Genomic DNA, 22652 nt, shown 5'->3' with positions numbered 1-22652 from the left:
GTCAACTTGGGACCGAGCCCAGGCCTCTCTGATCCCTGAGTGTTTTTGATCACCATAGTTAGTAGGCTTTGACAAAAGGGACAAGAGGAGTCAACTTCCTTTGGAAAGTTGCTGTAGTGGGAGGAAGTGGAGAACAGCCTCCATTAGCTTGTGTAGAAACAGACATGGCCTCCTTATCTTTGCTCCTTATCTGTCTGTCTTCATGAGTCAGCGTGCTCAGGAGATGTTCCTTTTAGTCTAGTTCGTAGCAAGGCCAAGACTCTGTTTCAATCCCCCACTCCCTTTCTTTGCTCCGAGAAAACACTAGAAGGGAACAACTTAAAAGGAGGGACGACGACATCCTGGCCCGTGGTTTTTGAGGCATCGGTTCATGATTGACAGGCTTGTGGCTTCTGCCCATGAAGAAGGAAGACACCAGGGTTGGGAGTATGTGGTGAGGAAGGCAGTTTACCTCACAGGATGCATAAAACAGAGAGAAACAAAGAGATACCAGGTATATCCTTCAAAGAGTTGCCCTCAGTCACCTAATTCCACCTTCCAAAGCTCTTCCCACATTCTAAAATAGTTCCGTCAACTGGGCACCAGGCATTGATAATGTGAGCCCCAGGGAGGATGCCTCACATCCAGAACTTCACCTGTGGAATGCTGTGATGCTGTGATCCTAACCTCGACTCATTTGAGGCAACCATGACTGGGCCACGCCCTTCTGGAAGTTGACTGACAGCATGAGGGGCTCTTATACCATTCCTTTGTGATTTTTGTGTTTTTGTAAAGTCGTCCTCTATGTAGGCTGTGCAGATCCAAACAAAACCGAACACTAAGAAGAAAATTAAGCTAACCTGAATTATGTATGATTCAACTAACCATATATAATTAAGTTAGTTAGGAACCACCCTCGATATCTTGCTACACATTTGTATCTATATGGGTTTAAGTATACACTTTTACACATGTGGAACTATGGCCTGCTGTTCAATAGATGACTTTCTTTTGTACAGCAGCATGCTTTGAACACATCCATGTAAAGATTTATTTTGAGCTATTTAAATAGGACATAAAGAATGTTCTCCAGAAACCCTGAATCCTCGAGTACCCACCATCTAGCTCCCAAAAGGCTAGAGTGTAGTCTGAGAAACTTAAAACACCTTTGCTCAGGGTTCCCATGAGTTAGCTCTGTTTAATCTCGGGAGGGAGGTTGATCTATAGTCTCTAAGCAAAGCTCTTAATCTAGAGTTAAAATGAAAAACAGCTTTATTGGCTGTTTAATTCTGAACTAATGGTCACTGACTCAATATCTGCATATTCTCTGAGGTTACATCTCTGATCACACCCTAGCCCCGGGTTCCTTTTTTTTTTTTTTTTTTGTACTAAGAATTGAACCTAGGGCCCTGTATGTGTGTGTTAGTTCTGTGCTATACCACAGAGCTATAGGCTTGGCACACACACACACACACACACACACACACACACACACACACACACACACACACTTTTTTTTTTTAATTTTGATTCTGGGTCTGACTAAGTTGCCTATACTGGCTTTGAATTCTCTCTGCAGCCTAGACAGCCTTGAACTTGTAATTGTTCCATACCAGCCTCCTGGGTAGCTGGGATTACAGGCCTGTTCTACCAGGCCTGGCTCCCAGCTTGTGTTTTCAACCAGAAAAGACATTTCTTTTGATACCACAGGCACTGGGAAGCCATGTCTCCAAATCTGAACCGGTCCGACGACTTTCCCATTCCCAGATTCCTAACCAAATTTATTCTGTCTGAGATGCATCCTATTAGAGGATTAATGAAATTAAAATTCCCAAGATCTCCTCAGTCCTTTGTGTCCCTGATAGCTCACAGCCAGTGGGCTGTTCTTTGTGGGTTCAAGTCTTTCTGGAATGCCTTGGCTGTGTGGTCCTCTTTCCCACTGCACCCCACACCCACCCATCTTCTTCCCTACACTGCTGCTGCAGGCCTCTTGACTGCTCTCCCTGGAGCCAGCTCTGCTTCTTTGCAATCCATGCTGCAACCAGAGTGATCTACAATCAAACGCGATTTCATCGCCCGCCTGTTTAATGCTTTCTAGTAGCTTTTTTATTGCTGCTCTAATAAGGAAGAGTCTCCTTAATATGGTTTATAAAGTTTTACACAGCATGGGCTCTGCCTGTCTCTGCAAAACCATCTCATGCCTGCTCTCCCTCCAACATGACCTTCCCAAAGCATTGAATACTTTACTTTTTTGTTTTTTGCTTTTGTTTTTGTTTTTGTTTGTTTTTTAGTACACTAGGGGCTGCCAGGCAGTGGTGGCGAATGCCTTTAATCCCAGCACTTGGGAAGAAAAGGCAGGCAGGTTTCTGAGTCTGAAGCCAACCTGGTCTACAGAGGGAGTTCCAGGACAACCAGGGCTACACAGAGAAACCCTGTCTTGGAAAAAAAAAAAAAAGAAAGAAAGAAAGGAAAAAAAAAACATAAAAAACACTAGGGTCGCTCTCGCGTGCAACTCCCTTTCTGTCACTGTGTCTCATCATGCGCCCCAGGCTGGAATTTGTAGCATAGTCCAGGGATGATGATTTAAACACCTGATGACCCAGCCCCTGTGCTAGTATTACAGCTATACATCACCACATCCAGCTATGTGTATGTGGTGCTGGGGATCAAGTCCAGGGCTTCAATCATGCTAAGCAAGCACACTGCCCCAAAGCTACATCTCTAGCCCTCCACGCACTTGCATGCCCCTTGCCACCAGCAAACACAAACAGATACTCCTTTGCTTACCCTGTGCTAGTCATTGCTAGGCCTCCGTTTGTCTTAACTGGCACCCTGAAGTTAGTTACTTGTAAGCCTTGGACTGGCATCCCCCAATTACAAGAGTTCACTAAATCTAATGCTTTCCTAATTAAGGTGCCTTCCAAAAATGCTCCATGACAGCAAGCAGCAGCTTTCTGTCCTTTCCCGTCTCTCTGTCCTTATTCTAGCACAGTGTGTGACATGGGGAAGGATGTGAGCGAGGTCCTCCAGGACTCAGTGCTTGTCCACACTGTAGAGGAGGGCAGCCTGTCTTGCTGTTCTCTCTGAGGTGGGAAAACCTTCCTGCTGAGTCGGTTCCGCAGACCCATGCACTTTTCTGTTATTTTTAGTGTTCAATTCAAATCTTATTCATGTCAGCTTCCCAAGAATTTGTTGATTAAAACCAAAGCCAAAGGCCAAGGACTACTGAGACCAAAACATCTGTCAAACAGCACAAATCAAGGGAAGGGAACAGAACGCTAAGCCTCTAAACGCAGTTCAAGCTTGCCCGCTCGCCCGCTTTTCTCTTAAACCTTCCCCTAGGGTAAACGGCAACCTTCAGGTATATTATTTCTGGCTTAGCTTATCTTCTACCAGAGTGTAAATGTCACCTCTAGAACCAGGGCCCCTTTCCACACATCCCCGAGACCATCATTAGTTTAACCTTTGTCCAGAATCTCTTGGGTTTGAGCGGCCCTGTGAGGTCCACGAAGAGGTTGCTCTCCCCAGCTCTCCTTTACCCTCTCCTTATATTTAAGTCACTAGGAGCGCATGTCACCCTACAGGAGTGTTAACTCTGAGCTAAGAGTGACCTGTTCGAGGTCAACTTTGGCAACACAGTGGCCTTCAGATCAGCCTGTACACAGTATATGAAGACCCTGTGTTTAAAAAAAAAGCCACCCCACCCTCAGAAGAAAATCAACACATTGAGCCACAGATGTTCCCTTCCATTGTCTTGGGTGTAGCTGACCGGAAGCATAAGGGCAGGGGCTGCAATGTGCAGATTGTTCACACAGTTGCAGGCTCCAGGGAGGAGAGAGAGCACGGCCTGCAGGCTCCACCATCACCATCAAGAGTAGCTTCTGCATGCTCTCCCCACCTCTCTACCTGGTGAATATGCTCTCTCACCTCAGCTCCTGATATCCCTCCCTGTAAGTAGCTACCTGACAGCTAGGCACCGGTTCCTGGTCTCTGCTCCTCTCTATTGTTGCATCTTTTCCTCCTCTCCATCCTCTCCCCTTTCCCTCTCATGTCAAGCACAGCTTTAGGGACTCTTTGGCTCCAATCTGCAGCCTCTGATGGGGTTATTTTAGTAGATTATTTTAAGTGAGCTCAGAAAGGCTTGTGTTATCTAGCTGGGACTTATAAAGTGGTCTCCCCAGGCCTGAGGTACTGTCACCAGGCATGGACTTCTGGAGACCTCCCTGGGACTCAATTAGGCACTCTTTGTCTTGGCAATTCTCACTCTCTGAAATAAGACTTGGCCCTCAACAGAGCTCTGGTCTCATTAGGGTCACTCTTTTAAATAACAACCCAAGCAGCTGCACTATTTAGCCACAGCAGGAAATCTTTGCAAATAAAATAGCTGCAAAGGGTTGGCTGTTTTATGACAAAGAAGGTCCCTTTGGCAGGCTGTTCCTTTCCTTGACCACAGCCCAGAGAGGTAGGCTCCTCTGGAGAATTCCAAGAGTGGCCCAGACACTAGAGGACATTAGGAATGGGGAGCAGGAAGGGGGCTTCTCTTACCCCCAAGTTCTGTCCTTCCAGAAATATCGAGAGGAGATTGAGCACCTATTTACATCCACTGAATCAGGGCTTTCTTCTCATGCGTGTCAAGTTCCTTCAGGAACCAGGATAAAAGATTATACGAAGAACCAGGGAGATGGCTCATTCAGTAAGGTGCAAATTTGCATCCCTAACACGCATGAGGAAGGCCAGACATGATGATATGTGCCTATAATCTTAACTCTGGGAAGGCAGCGGCAAGAGAACCCTTGTGGCTTATGGGCCAGTCAGTCATGTCAAGTCACTGAGACCCAAATCCAGTATGAGACCCTATCATAAAACAAAACAAAACGAAACAAACAAACAAACAAACAAACAAACAAACACTTAGTGGATGACAGAGGAAGACAACTGATGTTGACCTTTCGGCTCTACACATGAATATAAGTATGTACATACATACCTGTACATACAAGTACATATGCATGGACATGTACACACACACACACACACACACCACACACACATGGGGAGGGGGTTGGAGGAAGATTAATGGGCTTGAGTCTCAAAGACAGATACGTACTTATGAGTCACTTGTTTAGCAACCCAAAGACGTCTTAAAAAATGATCCTCCGAGAGGACCCTTGCATAATTTCAGATCATTATCATATAAATGGTTTATATCAAGTATCAGTTTAAACCTTGAAGCTTGACTAGCTGGAGATCTGGTGATTATGTCTGGAGAGACTCTAGGTTGATTGGAGAGCTTCACTCTTCTCTCTCCTCTCCTCTCCTCTCCTCTCCTCTCCTCTCCCCTCCCCTCCCCTCCCCTCCCCTCCCCTCCCCTCCCCTCCCCTCCCCTCCCCTCCCCTCCCCCCCTCCCCTCCCCTCGCCCCTCTTCCCTCCCCCTTCCCCTCTCCCTTCTCCCCTCTCCCCTCTGTTCTCTCCTCTTCTGTTCTCTCCTCTCTCCTCACTTCTTTTCTCCATCTGTCTACCATCTACTTGCCTAACGACACATACAGACCAAGTGCACTGGTCCATGTATTGAATTCCAGAAGTCAGGAGTGTAAAAGAGGAGGATTGTTTGTGGACAACCAAGTCTTGTCTAGGGAGACTCTGTCTCAAAGATTACAAATGACACAAACAAAGAAACAAAACAGAGCTCAGTGGACTCTGACCTCTGCATAAACAAGGAACATAAGTCTTGGTGTGAGTCCATCTCCCCTACTGCACAGGGTTTCCATCTGCAGAAATAATATTTGTTATTCATAGGAAATTCAAGTTTAACGAGGCTCCTGTTTTTTACTTGCTAATCTAAGAGCTCTAATTTGTACATTAATAAGAACTAATTTACTTTGGAACCGTGTCACATCCATTTATGCCTTATTAATAAATACAGTACAATGCCCTGCCACAATGCAGAGCATGCTGAGAGGGATTGATTCCAACTGGGAACTTCATTTGATGGAAAGAGCTGGAGAATTTCTTGTGGCTAGTGAAGGCTCCTCTACTGAGAAACATCTACCAATCTTTTGATAGCATATTATCTGAAATATTTTTAAGATATGTCTAGCTCCGTTGTCACATAGCTAGAGAAGGAGATTAAGGTACTAGTGAGCACAGGTCTACATTTCTTCCTTTACCCTTCCCAGGGAGAACTCATGGCTATTTTCCTTCTCAATATGTGGGCTAATACTCTGTTGGGTCCTTTCTGTCATTCGGGTGATGGTGAACCTGCCATGTACTTCTGGGTTCTTTTAAAATCCCCAAAACTTAGTGTTTCTGCTCTCTCTGCTCAGCAGCGGATGGAACTTGGAGGAAGAGCAGATGCTACTTGAGAAAGATGGATCTTAATATAGCCGTCCTCTTATGAGTCTTGCCTAACGATCTCCCCCTGCGCCCCAGTGTCTCCCATGCTGGTTTTATTCCATTCTGGTTTTGCACTCACCCTACATTATTCCTTCTGAGTGAATGATTTCATCTCAGAAGGATCAGACCCTTCCCAGCCTGGCTATGGAAGAATAGAGATATGAAGAAAGGGGCATTGTTAGATCCTTAGTAACTGAGCTGTGATGAATATAATCTTCCTGCAACCTTGAGGCCTATTCCCGGTTTGGAACCACTGCGTCAGCTGGCTGCTCTCATGGGATGCCCACTTGACTCTCTTGGCCTGGAAAATGCTGGGAGCTTAAGAAATAAACAAAGAATTAAAAGAGTTAGATTTAGATCGTATGAGCAAGAGCTGAGTGGTCGTTTCCATCTGCTTTGCTATTAAATGTCCACTAAGCACCAAGCGTAGGCAGATTTACAGTAAGGCAGACATGTGTATTCAGTTTATATACCTCCATCCAGTCTACTTGTTTACCAGGTGAAAGGTTATGTGAACATGTATTTTGTAAGTTAAGGACCTGCTGTAGTCGTCCTTACCTTGTCAGACAAAGCCACTAAAGGATCTATAGAAAGCTCTTTCATATAAACTGTTTTGAAAAGCAAGTGCTACCTGTGTATACTGGAAGAGAGACTCTATCCACTCAGTGGTTTTAAGAGGGCATGGAAACTGGAAACAGGACTGAAGGATATACTAACTATACTAAAATATGTATTCAATGAGAATTTTGCAAGCATAACAAAGCAGACATGAACAATAATAAGATTTGAGGGTTGTTTAAATTGTTATTTGCTCTGGTCTACTTTCTCTAATATTACATACACTAATTCCAGTCAGCTGATTCTTTAAAAAAAAAAACCAATTAATCATGAGATTGTATGTGTGTCGACATGTGGGTATATGCATGAGTGCAGTGCCCAAGGAAGCCAGAAGGGGGCATCAGATCCCTTGGCGCTGGAGTTCCAGAAAGTTGTGAGCCAGCTGACATGGACGCTAGGAACAAACTCCACTCCTGTGCCGTAGAAAGATTGCCCTGAACCACTGAGCAGTTTCTCCAACCCCACGTGATTGGGTTTTTCTTCATAGCTATTCACTAATGCTCAATGTTGAGACCCTTACATAATTATTTCTTTGATCATATTTTATTCTGGGTCTGATTTGCAAGATTTAAAATTTACCCATGGCATAGGTGGAATTTTTTTCTCTTCCTCCTCCATTTCTTGCTTCCTTCTGTCCTTTCTCTTTCTTTAAAAAGTGACATATAAGAGGATTAGAATGAAGAGGAAGGTAAGACAAGCATTAACTAAGCAAGGACATTGCATGCCTGTAGGAAGATACAGTGGCACCCTGTCTATGGGAAGGAATACAATCCTCTTGGAGAGAAAAAAGCAGAGAGAGGAGGATTAAGCAGATCTCACTTGGCAGAAGAGACTTCATCTCTGAAATCATGGGGTTGGAACCAGTGAGATAGATTTAAAAGGAAGGTATCCTGTACACATTGAAACACAGTAGTCACCAGCCAGGCAATAGGAGGAATCACATTATTGAACATTTGCAAAAGTTCTGATGCAAATGTTCTCAAGAGACATCCACTGGTCACCATGTTTAAAGGTGTAACCTGTCCTTCTCACCCTTCTAACCATTCCTGTCCCTTTCTATTGCTCTACTTCCCTCTATGACACACAACAAACAGCTAACTACAGTTCGTCTTTACAGGTTTTCCTAACTTTCTCCTCCCAGACCATTTCGATCTCCAAATATTTTATCATTAATTAATGCTTATATTCCTAGAATAGATGATAAGCAGATAGTTGGTGAATGTACGTTAGGTAAGAGCATGGAAAAAAAGATAGTAAGCAACTTGGAGAGAGAGAGAGAGAGAGAGAGAGAGAGAGAGAGAGAGAGAGAGAGAGAGAGAGAGAGAGAAACACATAGAGAGAAACACACAGAGAGAAACAGAGGGACAAAAAGGGAGAGAAAGGGAGAAGGAGAGGGAGAGAGAGGGGGAGGGAGAGGGGAGTAACAGGGAGAGGGAGATGGAGAGGCTGAAGGAGGAGAGAGGGAGAGAAAGAAAGAGAGAGAAGGGATAGAGGGAGGGAGGGGAGGGGGAGAGGGAAAGGAAGGAGAGAGGGAGGGTGGGGGAGATGGAGAGGTGGAGAGGGAGAGGGAGAGGGAGAGGGAGAGGGAGAGGGAGAGGGAGGAGAGGGAGGAGAGGGAAGAGAGGGAGAGGGAGAGGGAGAGGGAGGAGAGGGAGGAGAGGGAGAGGGAGAGGGAGAGCACAAATAGCAAACTAGCTGGCCTAGAACTTACTGTGTAGAACAAAGTGGCCTCAAATTCATAGTTACCCACCTGCTTCCACCTCCTGAGTGCTGGGATTTTTTTTTTTTATCACCATGTATTTTTAAGAAACCTGAATCTCAGGGACCTTGTCAGACCTGGGCTGCATCTGTGTGTGAACCTGCGACACAGCCACTCCTGTGTGGCACAGAATGAAATTTTGGGGAAAGGCCTGCCCCCCCACCCCTTTGCACGGCTGGTGCTCATCTAACCCAATCCCTCTCCACCCTTGTCTTCCTAGGGAATGATGCAAAGAAGAATCTTGTGAATCTGAGAAGAGATTTGCAGAGGTTACTTATCTGTTAGAGGCTGGCAGGCCTGAAACCCAAGGGCCCTGATGGCTGGGGCAGTGTTAACCAGGGAGCCCAGGGCTGGCTGTTAACTTTAGCCCTGACCTGACTGCATCTATAAAACTCTTGCCTCTCCTTTGCTTCTTAACCCAGACTAAGGCAAAGATTCACATTTAATGAGAGCTGAAGTTGGCATTATTTAGAGGTTGAGTGGGAGTTGTTTTTCTGTCTGCACTCTCTTCCCACCAGAGAATAAAGGGTGGGGGTTTCCAGGAAGCTAGAGGACTGTCATTTATGATTATAGACATGATCTGGAAATCTTAGTAAGGGCTTGGACCCCAGCTGGTCATGGTTATCTGGGCAAACCTTGGTGTCTTGAGAGCAGTGGTAAGCATATGGCCTTTGCAGCCATATAAGATCTTGTGTTTTAGATAAACAGTGGTTTCGGACTTCCTCTCTGGTGACACAGACAGTGGGGCATAGGTGGTCACATCCTAGAGACAGATCACTAGTACATGAGATGCCCAATATGGATTTGGAAAAAGTGGACACTCAGCATGGCTGCTAAGGTGTCTGAAGTGGCACTGTATATAGTCCTTGGGTAGAAACCAAGGAGGAGTAGGTTGGAGGTACCTGCTACACACAAGAAACCTATCTTGGGCTTTCAAGGTTTTTCCAGTGGCATACTATCTTGTGGCAGTGTCTGGAGTGGTGAACATACCCAGACTGGCACCTGTCCCCAAGCTGGGAAGGCTGGTCACACATGGAGGAACTGCAGCTGACAGATTAGAGCTCCCTGCTGCTGAAGTCTGTTCCTTCTTGTCCAGCTTCCAGTGTCAGCAGCCGGCCAGGGGCTGCCCACAGATCTCTCACTGCTCTGCTCCGGCTGCATCTCCCCATTCATTATTGCTTCATGCCCACCCCCTCTCCTCCCGTCTTCTTTTTTTCTTTCCAGGATAGTGTTGTGTTCATTGATCTTTGACTGGCCTTCTCTTTTCAGCTGGTTTTCATTGAAGAGCTTTGACAGTTTTCTGTATCCACCAGCAACCTTATGTATAGTTCTTGCATGCACTTACCTGGAGTCATTTAGTGAATATTGCATATGCAATGAGAGCCTGTGTGTGCATGTGTCCAATAAAGTTGAGCATCATCAAGAGAGGTGGATAAAATAGGAAGAATTGTTTACCTAGTTCTTCCTATTGCTAAGTCTGTATTGACTGTGGGATAGGAACCCTTTAAAATATAATTCACTCTCACCCCAATGAATCTTTGGTGATTTCTAGCTTTTAAGTCTTGATGGGGATAAGAATGGCAGTTGGGAAAATGAAGGCTTTTGTGTTTGGTCAAAGAAAGAAGAGACTTGGTTTGGGGATATACAGATCAGTAGTAGAACATTTGCCTAGTACACACAAGGACCTGAGTTCAGTACCAAAATGGAGGGAAGCAAGAAGGCTTAGCAGTCAAATGACGTTACACATTTTTGACAAGGCATAAATGTCTTATTTTACTTAAGTCACATTCTCCCTGGACAAAACAATAAAATAGCCACAGAAGTCATGCTGTGCCAGTAACATGCTCATTTTGCATGGAGTGGACATCTTTATGACAAGAGATTACAAGTAGAAGGTCCATGAGGTTGTATGTCAGGAGACACTGGTCATCATCTGACCCATGTCACAAAACTGATGGTCAAAAACTGCAAGTTGTTCATTATCGTGCCTAGGAAATATGAGAAGAGAAGTGAGCATTTTCATGCGGGCAATTGACATGTGTATCACCTCACGTAACCATGGCAACAAGCCTGGTGCGTATGGGCAATGGCCATCGACAGGGAGAAGTCAGCTGCTTCCTCTTCTTTTATCCAGGCACTCCCAACACAGTTTTTCTCTCTCTCTCTTTTCTTCTCTTTGAACAAAAGTCTGCCAGGTACTTTGCTTAAGGAAACATAGCACAATAGAAGGCTATCAGAACGTACTTAATTATTACATAGATTGAATAGTGGGACAAATTTCTACTTATTATTGCCTATATAGAGAAAAAATAAAATAGTGTGTGTGTGTGTTGTACATGAGTGTGCTGTAGACTATTAGTTAAAATACTGACTCCACAGGCTGCACAGGACCATCATCTGCATTCCTCTGGCACCATATGTCACATGTCTTCACACATAGACCTGCTTTTCTATTCGCGGCAATGGGGTCACATACTCACCAACCTCTCCTGTTGCATAGCCAACGAGGAAAGAAAACAAGCACCCTGAACTAACGCCACTGAAACCAAGTTTATAGGGATTGTTTTAACTCAGAGTCAACCTAGTCAAGTTTTCTGTGTTTCAAAGGAAGCTGTGAACAATATCTGTAACCTAATTTAAACAAAATCTTGACAGCATTCAGGAGCTGCACAGGAGCTATGTGACTCCCCGGACCCACTTCCTGCTAGTTCCCTTCTGGGTGTGGCCTACATCATTCTGCCCAAGATGGCAGCCAAAACTCAAGAAGCAACCAATAAAGTTAATATGAGAAAGCAGAAGGCTTTCTCAAAAGGAAAGGTTTTTCTTTTTAGGGGAGTCCTAATGATACCACACTCGACTTAGACATTATTGGCCAGAAATCATTCTGTACTCACAAAGAGCTGCAATGACAACTGAAAAGTTCAGCTTCTAACCTGGACAGCAATGTGCCCAGGTTTAAAAAAAATCAAGTTCTGTGAACTGGAGAACATCAAGAACATATTTTTGTTAGGCAATGAGTAGTCTCTGACATACTTGCTCATGTGACTCTTCAGAACACAACAGCTTAGGAATCACACAAACGGTGACAGGGATCAGGTAGGCAGCTGACAGCATTAACAAAGGACTGTTGAAATGGGACAGCATTAGGGAAACCCAGCAGAAGACCTTGAGAAGCACCACAGGAAGGCTACTGGGGAAAATCTCAAACACTGCCCAGAAGTATAAATGATCTCCATGTAGCAAAACAGCATAGTCATTGTGAAGTCATCAATGGAAACTTAAATTATATTGATTAGCCTTGATTTCAGGAGCCCAAGAGCTCTATCTTACCTTTATAAAATTTCCATTAAAAGACTTCCTATAATCAGGAACAAAAAAAAGGAGGCTTGGGACTTGAAAACACTAAGCTTCAGCAATTTAGTAAAATTATTTTTTTAAGGGTTATTGAATGACTACTATGTGCCAAGTGTTCTGTGCAGCATCATTTAATCTGGAGAGTATAGCCTAGAGCATTATTGCCTCCGTATTTTCTCAGGTTAGAAAAATGGAGTTCAAACAGAGTGGGTTACATTTACATTTGACTTGCAGGTGGGATCCCATTTCCAGCCCACACTGTACAAATCTCAGAGGCAGTGGGCCCCCGGATGTCGACCCACCTTGGACCACTTCCTTTCCCTCAGTACTGACTCAAATGTGAAGGACTTTGATTGTGAAGATCATAGCATTAACTCGCAGGACAGAGTGGCTCAGAATCAAGAATTTCTTCCTTAGGCTGGGCAGGTGGTTTGGTGTGTAAAGTACTTGCAGTACCGATAACTCACACAAGGCTGGGAGTGGCAGTGGGGGTCTGTAATTCCAGCATTCCTTTGTTGGGATAAAAGGTGGACCCAGGGGAACCCCTGGAAAATCTCAGGCCAGCTATCCTGACATATATAGCAGGGAACAAGAGACTATGCCTCAAGCAAGGTGGTGAGAGCTGACAACCAAGAATATTCTCTGATCTCTGTGTGTATGTGCCCACACTCAGTAAATGAACACACCCCCACACATGCACAAACATATACTCACACAAATGAACACAGGTGCACACACATACAAATAAATATACATACATACACAAATAAAGACGCACTGCACACATATGTGCACTAGCCTCTGCTCGACCATGAGAAACCCAGAGGGAGCCTGAGGGCAACATCCAATAAATGTGTTTTAAAGACATCTACATTGATCCCAGGGGACACCACTTTGTATCTAGGTTCACTTTGCTATGATGCTCTGGGCCCCTTTCTTTTCACACAAGAAAGGATGATGTTTCTTTCTTACTCTGGCTGTATGCTCCCAAGTTCTTTATCTCATACATGGAAAAGCATACCCAATCACTCCACACCTGAGAATCTTGTGATGAAAGAGTGTTGCCTGTGCCCTGGACTACTGGCTGCTGACCCTCCCCGTCCTTGGGGTTGGAGGTGAGGTGGCACAGAGTAAATGACACAGACTCTGGGAGCAGGTAAGAAGTGCAGTGGCAAACTCGTCTGAGCACGGCTGCAAGCTCCTTTAATACCCTCCACCTATGCTCCACTGGTTCCAAGAGAGCAGTTTTTCTAAACAACAGTTCCTGATTGGCTGGCATTGTCTACTTCAAAAATCCTTGGTCTCTCAGACAGTCTTCAATTAAATCCTCCTATAAGAGATGCCTTTATGGCTACGTGGTCCCGGCATTTGGCATTTACATAGAGGTGGCCGATGCAATTCCTCCTATAGAGGAGGAGGCAAACATTCTGTTCTAGAGTCTGTTGGCACTCAGAAAGGTCAGAGGAACATTGAAAATATTGTCGTTGGACATGTGTTAAGACAAAAGCAAGACCTTGACCTCTGTCTTGATTTACAGATGTTCTCCAGGGCCACCGTTCATTTTTGACAGGTTAGATAAGTTTGGACTTGTTCAAAGCATACACACTGCCGGAGAGCAGACCAGAAGGAAACAGAGGTGGGGGAGTGCTGCTGGGGAAGAAACGGGCTGAACCAACCTGGGCCAGTTTTCTGCATTTTAGATGCCATTTGCACTTGGTTTAATTGATAACATAGGCAGTGGGTGTCTGCACCCTTTTTTCTATACTGAGGCTTGTTCAAGGTTCTGGACGATGCAAATGCTACCCAGCATGCACTTTGATTGGCCTCAGGAGGAGTGGGGCATCCGCAAAAAGATCCCTTTAATTTGCAGTCTTAGACTTCTTACTCTTCTAGCAACACAAAGTGAATCACCCAAGAGGCTGGCAAAGCACGCGGAAGGAACAAAGATCAGCATTAAAGAGGACGCTGGCTGGAGCTATCAGGAATTTAGGTGTGCCTTTAGGACCTAAAGGATCTTTTGTGATTGAGACCAAGGTAGTGAAGTTAAGGAAAGAACACATTCTTCCATCCCAAGTTCCAATTTAATTCGATGACCTTCTGGACACAGATTATTCACCCCTGAAAACTCAAAAGCATATGGGAGGATATTCCTCTGAGATGCGCCCCAATCCCTCCCCCCACGCACATACACGCACACTTGGTGTGCTCACTCACCCACAAGTTTAAAAATAGGAGCCATGGTGTTGCCATGACTCCCGGTGCTACTCAGTGCTGCCTCTTCCCTCTGATGCGATTTCCCTTCAGAGCAGATTTAGGCGAGAATCTGGCTCAGAGCGGCCTCTAGCGGCGGCACAATCCTTAGGGAAGCGTTTCCTTCCCCGGTTCTGCCCAGTCCCCAAACTAACCCGCAAGGGGCAAGTGGAATACTGGGATGTTTTGAGTGGACTCTAGGGGATCAGCTTTTAGCAGATCTGTCCTCGTAGTCATGATAATGGGCCGATGCCTACTGTATGCTACAAAGTGGGAAGGGGCAGTTGGCGGGGGATTTGCAACCCACAACTCTTAGTAGGATAATGTGGGGTGCTGGTGGTTGAGGGAGCGGTGGCATTACTGTACACTAAGCAAGGGAGATTTGCTGTGATCAGCAGCTAGCGTTCTTAGTTTTCCAGCTAGAGGAGTCTTTCAAAATGTTATCACCTGGTAATGAGTCAACAGCCTCGGGGAAGTGTTGACAAGCTGGCTTCCTTGCCTGCTGTCTTTGCCGTTTTCCCCTCCCTGTGTTTTGAATCCTCAGTTTCTTGTTGCCAATTGCATGGAAGAGTTCAGGAAAACTGATGAGAGTCTGTCCAGAACCCGGGCCTGACCTAACGCAAATTCTAACTCCGAAGGACCAGAAAGGGGTACAGGCTCAGTCAGAAACGATGTGTATCAGGGCTTGGAGGTTGATTCCAGCAGCCAGGGGCTTAGAACCACTCTGCTGTCATTTGTGTGGCCCAGATGAACAGAACAGGGTAGAATGACATTTTAAATGGATTTTAAACCTGGTGTTCATGAAAGAATCCCTTCCTTTGCTTCCCTCCTGAAGGTCAATCCAAAAACTGTAATTGTTGCTGGTGTTGGGAACCTCAAATTCTGGAAAGGGTACAAGCTGTGAACATTTATCGCATGAGAAGAAATCCTGATTCTCTCGTGCATCCCGTTCCTTCAGCTGACATTTGTGGGTCTATTTTATGCAGAGAGATGAGTTTCTATCAGCATGGTTGGCAACAGAAGCATCGGAATGGGTTGGCTTTAAGGAGTCTTTAGTTCAACCCATATACAGAGAAAAGACACTGAACTTTAAAGCTTCCAGTACCATGTGTGCCCTGGCCCCGATGAGAAATTGATGCATTGCTAAATTTTTGGAGCACACAGTGGGCTTTAAAATGAAAGTTTTTTCGTGCTGAAAAAAAAAAAAGATGTTCTTTGTATTTCTACGCTGTTATTATATTTAATGGAATTGTAGACTGAAATGCAAGAAAGAGAAAATAGTATTTAGAGTGAGGAGCAGTGGGTGAGTACCACAGTGCAGAGAGTGAGATGTCCACCTTCTACCTCTCCCTGCTGCCTCTGCCTTTTGAGCAGTTAGTTTCATTGGTTCTGATCCTACGGTGGCAGGGGCTGGTAGGCACTTCTGTAACGTGTGGCATTTAAACTTTTGTGGCTCTGACTGGGCTCGATCTTGGCACGGTTCTGTGAGCCAGCGCGGCCAAAGCACAGCTCTGTAATTGTATTAAGAAACACAATTAAGGAATATTGCATTTGCAGAACAGACGAGTGCCAACTGTCTGATTAAAGACTTGGGGGGAGATGCTATGTTTCGCCAAAGAAATAAGAAGACAAAGGAAAAAAAAGTGCTGCGTTGTTCTTGTTAGTTCCCTGTGATTTGTAGGAGAGAACCAGGGCAGAGCCACCAGGCGCACTTACCACAGGGGCATCATTAGGTGATCGTTGCCATTGGTTTTAGCCAGACTTCCACGTACCCAGGCGTCTCCCTCACAAGCAGAAGTTTTGCATCTGATCCTTACGTTTGTAAGATTTAGGCTTTGTGGAATGAGTAGAAGGGGTGGGAATCTAGGGTTCTTGTTCCCTTTCAAATCGAGATTCCAACAGAGTGGCTATATGAGTTTTCCTACATCCCCTCACCAATAACGCAACACAAGAAAAGAGCTAATCACCGCTCGTAAATAGCATTTATTAATTGCTTTACAGTGCTTGCTCTCCTTTTGGAACCAGCCAGGCATTTCTTGTGTAGCATATTCTAATATTCATCTGGCTTCTTGAGGTTTGATAGAAAAATATCTTACACAGGCAGACAGTCGAATTCTTATTTTACACACGACTTAATGGCAGGCTCTGCAAGCAGAATTATGCATTTGGCATTATAAGCGTTTCTGGATTTTATATCCACACACACCCAAGGTTTTCACTGGAAGTCACAGATGGTTGAAAGACAGATAGCAACCACACTACACTCTCAGACCAGTATAGACTCATGGATTTAGTAGCTTAGGGCCTGTGACCATTCTTTAATGCCCCTAGCTCTTTACACTTCCCTTCCCTGGCTGGTGCTCTGGTCCTCCTGCCTGATGTGATCTGAGCCTCATGCTATGCTAGCCATTTGGTGCTGGTATTATATGAATCATGCAGGAAGTAGCAAAGACATGATAGTTAACCTGCCCAGAGCATCTCCCAGTTACCCCCATCTATCTATATTTGCACGTTCAGTCAAAGGGGGTAACTCAGAAATGCCACTGGAAACCTGGACCTGTATTTGAGTATCAACTTAAAGAGAGCTCACCTGGCCTCTCTCTTCTCTCTGTGCGGTGGACCATGATGGGTATGTGTCTAAGGGCTGGCAGGGCTGGGGAATGCTCTTTTTTCTACCGCGAAGGTAAGATTCGAAAGTGGAAAATGACAGGAAACACTGCATTCAAGTCAGCCTCCCAGGTCTTCTGGGTCTTGTGTAAAGGTCATACATGCTTAGTCTGCTGGTCTGTCAGTTCCGGAAGTGACACACGCTTCTGGCCAAAGTTATTTATTTCCAGAAATTTAAGAGACAGACAGACAGAGACAGACAGACAGACAGACAGACACACACACACACACACAGAGAGAGAGAGAGAGAGAGAGAGAGAGAGAGAGAGAGAGAGAGAGAGAGATCCTTGTGGCTTCCATTCCTTCTGAGCTGTGAGCAGGAAGCCTACTTAGTTGGCTGAAGCAGCTGTCGAAATCAGTCATCTGGCTATTAGTAAGCAACTGGGAATATGTGTATAAAAAAGAAAAGAATTTGACAGGATACGTAAAGACTAGGATCTCACTGATGGGAAAGACATAGCAGACATGAGCAAGGTCAATGCACAGTCCTCAGTACAGAGCCTCGGCTGGCAGGGTCCCAGCACATGCCTTTAGTCCAGATTGCAAGAGCCACACATGCTGCTGCACGGGCACCAGCCTCACGGCAGGAGAATGGCAAGCTTTAACCTGGCAGCAGTGTGCCATAGGAGAGAGAAAAACCTTGCTCCTGGAAGTTGAACTCAAATTAACTTCTTCTGCAAGTGTCATGTGCTCAAAATTTCCTCAAATATGGCTTTCATTCTCTCACAAAGGACTCCAAGTCCAAACGCATGGTCTAACCCTTGATGATCCTCTTCCAAGAAGCTGCTGCTGAAAACCCATCAACCTGGGAACCTTGCTTTTGTAGACAGAGGCTGGGACAAGAATACAGTAGTCTTCTCAAACCAAATGTGGAGGAGGAAGGTGTCATAGCATTTGGCTGAATAACAATTGAATATGCTGCACATAGGAGAGACTTGGGCATCTAGAGAGGAAATCTCACTTTGCCCCAAATCTCTGGTGCCTCCCTTCTATGAACAAGATGAGGCACAGAGTCTCAAAGCTAGCCTCTGGGACATCTGAGCCTGCCCTTACGGATAGGACCTATTTCATCTAACCATCACACCCTTTCACATGGCCTGCTTTCTGTAGCACACATCATCACATGGCACAGACGACATGGCTGACCACCCCCTAAGCAAACAGTCTTACTGCTCCCCACACTTGCAACAGCCACTGACATTAATGTCCCTTTCTTTTTATCCCTGGGGATGGCTAGAAATGTCCTCTAAGATGTAATACGTGTTTCCTCCTCTATGAAGCCTTCTCTGAAAATCAGCAGATACAAATTCACATTCCCACACTCCTTTGTCCATCCCTCTTTTATTTATTTATTTATTTATTTATTTATTTATTTATTTATTTATTTATTTATTTAAGCAGTCTTACGTGCACATGGGTCAAACTAATAATATACGTGGGGTACTGATGGATTGGAACATCTCATTCATGTTTTGTAGTTGTCTTAAGTAGAACTCCGTGCATGGTAAACACCACCTTTTTTTTTTTAAATCATTAACTTCCATTCTTAGACAATTTCATACTTGTAGATAATGAATTGAGTACTTCCAAGTGCATTCTCTCCCTCTTGCCTCTTTCATCCTCCTTTCTTGCTATGAAGCCCTCAACCACATTTCCGTCTTTTTTATTTTCTTTTATGACACACTGATTTTGACCAGAGAGGGCTGTGTGTGTGACTACAGGTCTGAAGCTATATATTGGAGTCTGGTGGTATCACTGTTGGGTATGTAATGGAAGACAATAACTGCCTCACCCCGAGAACCTGCCAGTAGCCAATGGTTCAGCAGGGAAGGGGTGGCACCATGTACAGATGAAGCAGTACAGAATTGAAAGGCAGGATTTGTGCCTGTGGAGTGGAAAGCTTACCACCCTCTGTAAAGACTAAATGTTCTCTCTTTCATGTGTGAAGGTGATTTTGCAGATTCACCGATAGGAAAATCTGGCTTTGAATTTCAGCATTTGTTTTATGTGAGAGTGTTCACACAGTCTTATACCTAATCATTGCTGTCATGTACTTGGAAGTAATTCCTTTCTGCCCTTCATCCCTTTTATGTATACAGCTGGTCAGACACCACTCATTCCTGCACAGTGGCCCTAAGTGAAGTCACACTCTCCTCTTTACTTCCATCCTTACTAAACTCATTAACCTGCCCCTAGATTCTGTAGCAAGCTTCTCCGTGCTCTCTTACACGTCACTGAATCATCTTACCCAGTCTCTACTTTAAATGGATCACATCTCACTTGGATCATTTTATGCAAGTGATAAAGGACCTATGATGACTTCACTTAGAAAACCATCCTCCCTGCATCCCATCAGCCTGATCGCAGATCTCAGAAGGGACTCTTCCAGTCACCGCCCTTTTCCTATGCTACCAGAACAAGGTGCTGTGGAGGAAAGGCTCCTGGGAAGGCAGGAGAGCATGGAACTTCCTCAGCTCTGCGCTAGCTCAGTGCTGTTGCTTCCTGGCAAGCAAGGCATTCACCTTCTCTGATTCCTTTGTAGTATCACAGGAGAGGTGTTTGCTTGGAAAGAATGGGTCTGGGAGACTGGGGCCTCCTCTTCCTTCTAATTAGGAAGGTTTTTTTTGACTCTCTGATAGTGGGAAGGATTGGGCCCTTTCCTTGAACTGTGCTCAGTGAAGAGCCTTGAACAGGAACCTGAGTCTGATTCGTACCACAGGATGCTGCAGCAGCTGACCACACACCTGGAGGGGAGGAGAGATTAAGGGTCTCAGAGGAAGCTTGCATCTTGCGTCTACTCTCTGTGGCGCTGTCTACACTCTTTTCTAGACTTGGCTTTAGTTCGCTCGGCTAAGCTTTTGATTCACTTGATAAAGGAAAACAAATAGGTCAGACTTGATTTTCTTTGACAGGAGGGTTCATTTTACGCTCTTCCTGCCTCAGCAAACTCTGCTGGGCAGTGATTCAGTCTGCTTGCCAGGTGCTGGCCTGAGCAGCACCGTCCTCCTCTTGGGCCTCTTGTGGGAGCGCTTTTTGAGAAAAACTCTTTGCAGTTCAGCAGGGTGACAGTCATGAAACAAACCTTCAGTGGCCTGGGGGCTGCAAACTCTGACACAGTTCCAACCACGGAACTGTTCACCACCCCGATGCTTGAAAATTCATGGAAGACCTCATGAATGCCGGCTGCTTTTCTCTGCCTCCAGAAACAGCATGCTCTCCTTTCTTTGCCTGAGTTGGGAGTCCCATTGCCATTCTTTGAATCCTCCTTCTCCTCCATTCACCTCTCTCAGTTCCTGAATTTTACTATGTCTCTAACTGACTTCATCTGGGATCCATCCACTTTTTCTCATTTTACCCACAACTCTGACTAACCTTTACATACATGACTCTTTCTGTGCCTGGATGGTTGGCTCCACATCAGCAGGATGCTTGGAGCAACCCATTCTGGGTTTCTTGAATGAGTGAGTTAATTGAAGCTAATTGTGAAATTAAGCTTTACATTACCTATGGACTCGATTTCCTCTGGGTTTTTGGTGTTCTATATTATTGAAGACTTGATGTCAGGTTCTATTCTCTGATTCTTTTTATTTTAAACAAATGGTGAAGTATCTACTCTAGCCCAGAGCTGTCCTCAGTGTAAAAGACAGCACAATAGAAAAGACACAATCGAATTTACTTCACAAGTCAAGTTCAGTTCAGGAAGCAAAGCCCGCCCACACAAACATATTGAGTAAAAGTGTGAGAGACAGATCACAGTGAAGTGTTTCAAAGGGGTGGCATGGCTCTTGTGCTATAGAGGCGGGGACTGTCTGTATCGCTGAAGTTAAAGCCCTGGAACTGCTTGGAGAACGTGTAGGCAGTGGTCCTCATCCTAGACTTCAAAGGATGCGGAATAAAAATAGCTAAGAAGCTGATATTTCTCCAAGTGGGAATAATCACATGACCAAAGATTTAAACTCAAAACTTGACAGAGAGGGTCATGTTGCTATCAACATATCTTAGTGGAACTGGGGAGAAGAGATGACAAATGAGGATGGATCACAGTAGAAGAGCCTTGTTCTTTTCACAGACAACAGGATATACTGGCAAGGAACCATCTTGGGAGTTGGCTTCTAATCATTTTAATTTTGTAGTTTTAAATCAAGTCATTTATTCTCTCTAGGGCTTGGCTTATTTTTTTTGCAGAGAGAAAGACAGACAGACACAGAGAGACAGAGACAGATTGAGAAGCTTTTGGTAAATATCCTACGTGTGAAGAAACAAGGACCAGTTGGGGGTCACAAAGATAGCTGGAGAACGTTGACTATTTTAGAATCTGGTAATGGCCTATATACTGCTAACACAGGCTTGAACAATCAAAGCCGGCTCTTAGATGACTAATAAGGAAACACATGAGGGAGAGCGATTGACACTGGAGCCTGTTTCTCACACAAGATGCAGCTGATTCTAAGCTGAAGCTGTACCGGCTCCTGCGGTTGCCTTGCAGTGCCTACAGCTATGAATGTGAACTTCCAGATTCATCAGTGTAGAGTTGGCACGGCTGTCGGCCGCCGAGCTGAGAGAAGATGAGCTCTCTCAGGAGAGCATGCTGAGAAGAGGAAGGTGTGATTCAAGCTGAATTCCCCAGCATTCACAACCATGGGAGCGGGAGAGTGCGGACAGTGTTGAGCAAAAGTCACAGGCCTGATGGAGACTGTGGTCACCAGCTGAATCGGGGCATAGCTTTTTAAAGCCATTAAGGAAAAAGAGTGGTGTCTGATATGGTATATAAGGTGGACATTATGCGGTCATGTGCCTTCTTAATTTTTCTTCTCTTTTATGCAGCTATCATTAACCACAAGTTGATTGTTTATGGTTTTTAAATCAGGCAGCATCTAGTTTTTGATCACCTTAATTTGTTTACATAGCATAAGGAAGAAATTAAAGGGACTGAAAGGTTTTAAAACAATCCCCAGTCACCAGGTACAAGAAAAAGTTGGTGAGGAAAGAGTTTAACATTCAACTGTTGGCTAAAATAAGATTTAGAGCCTTTTGTACAGGACTAGAAGCCACAGGGACTCCTCGCCATCCTGGTTCCTGCACCTGTTAACCCAGAGCTGTGGCCAGTTACCTAACCTCTGTGAACTTGGTTCCCCAGCTGTTCCGCAGAGGCAACACTAACTGTATCACACTGCCCTTCTTATCTGTTAAATGAGAACACACCAAAGCTCCTTGCAGAGGGCCCTTGAAGAGAGTGTTCACAGCACAGTCAGCTTTGCTATTATTATCTAATTTTACTTGTTTTATGGCACTGCCTCTGTTCCTATTGGCGTTAATAACTGAGAAGTGAGTGGGGAATTATATTTAGAAAGTATGATCATTAACGATGATATTTTCCTCGTCCTTTTGGGAGAGATGCATTTCTTCCATTCTCATCTTGTAAGATGCGAGTTTATATGAAATCCAGGCTCTTACTTGTTCTTGAATTTCCCTTGCTATGGGATCTGAGCTGAAATGCCAGGGAAGGGGCCAAGAATGGTGGGGCTGAAGCTCCACCAGTTTCTATCAGAAGGTTTTATTGAGGCTGAAAGAGGAAGTCATCTTGAAAGGAAAAGAAAAGTGACTATTTCTCCGAGCAAGAATGTGTGCGCTG

General features: G+C 44.8%; 1 protein-coding gene across 7 annotated transcripts in view; it reads left to right on the top strand.

Moving 5' to 3' along the window:
- Grin2b (glutamate receptor, ionotropic, NMDA2B (epsilon 2)) overlaps positions 1-22652 on the top strand; it is a 460395-nt gene that overhangs the window by 251474 nt on the left and 186269 nt on the right. The gene's annotated exons all lie outside the window — the stretch shown is intronic.

This window comes from Mus musculus, chromosome 6, assembly GCF_000001635.26.
Source record: "Mus musculus strain C57BL/6J chromosome 6, GRCm38.p6 C57BL/6J".
Taxonomy (NCBI): domain Eukaryota; kingdom Metazoa; phylum Chordata; class Mammalia; order Rodentia; family Muridae; genus Mus; species Mus musculus.
The sequence above is the reverse complement of the archived record's forward strand: the minus strand, read 5'-3'. Positions and strand labels throughout refer to the sequence as shown.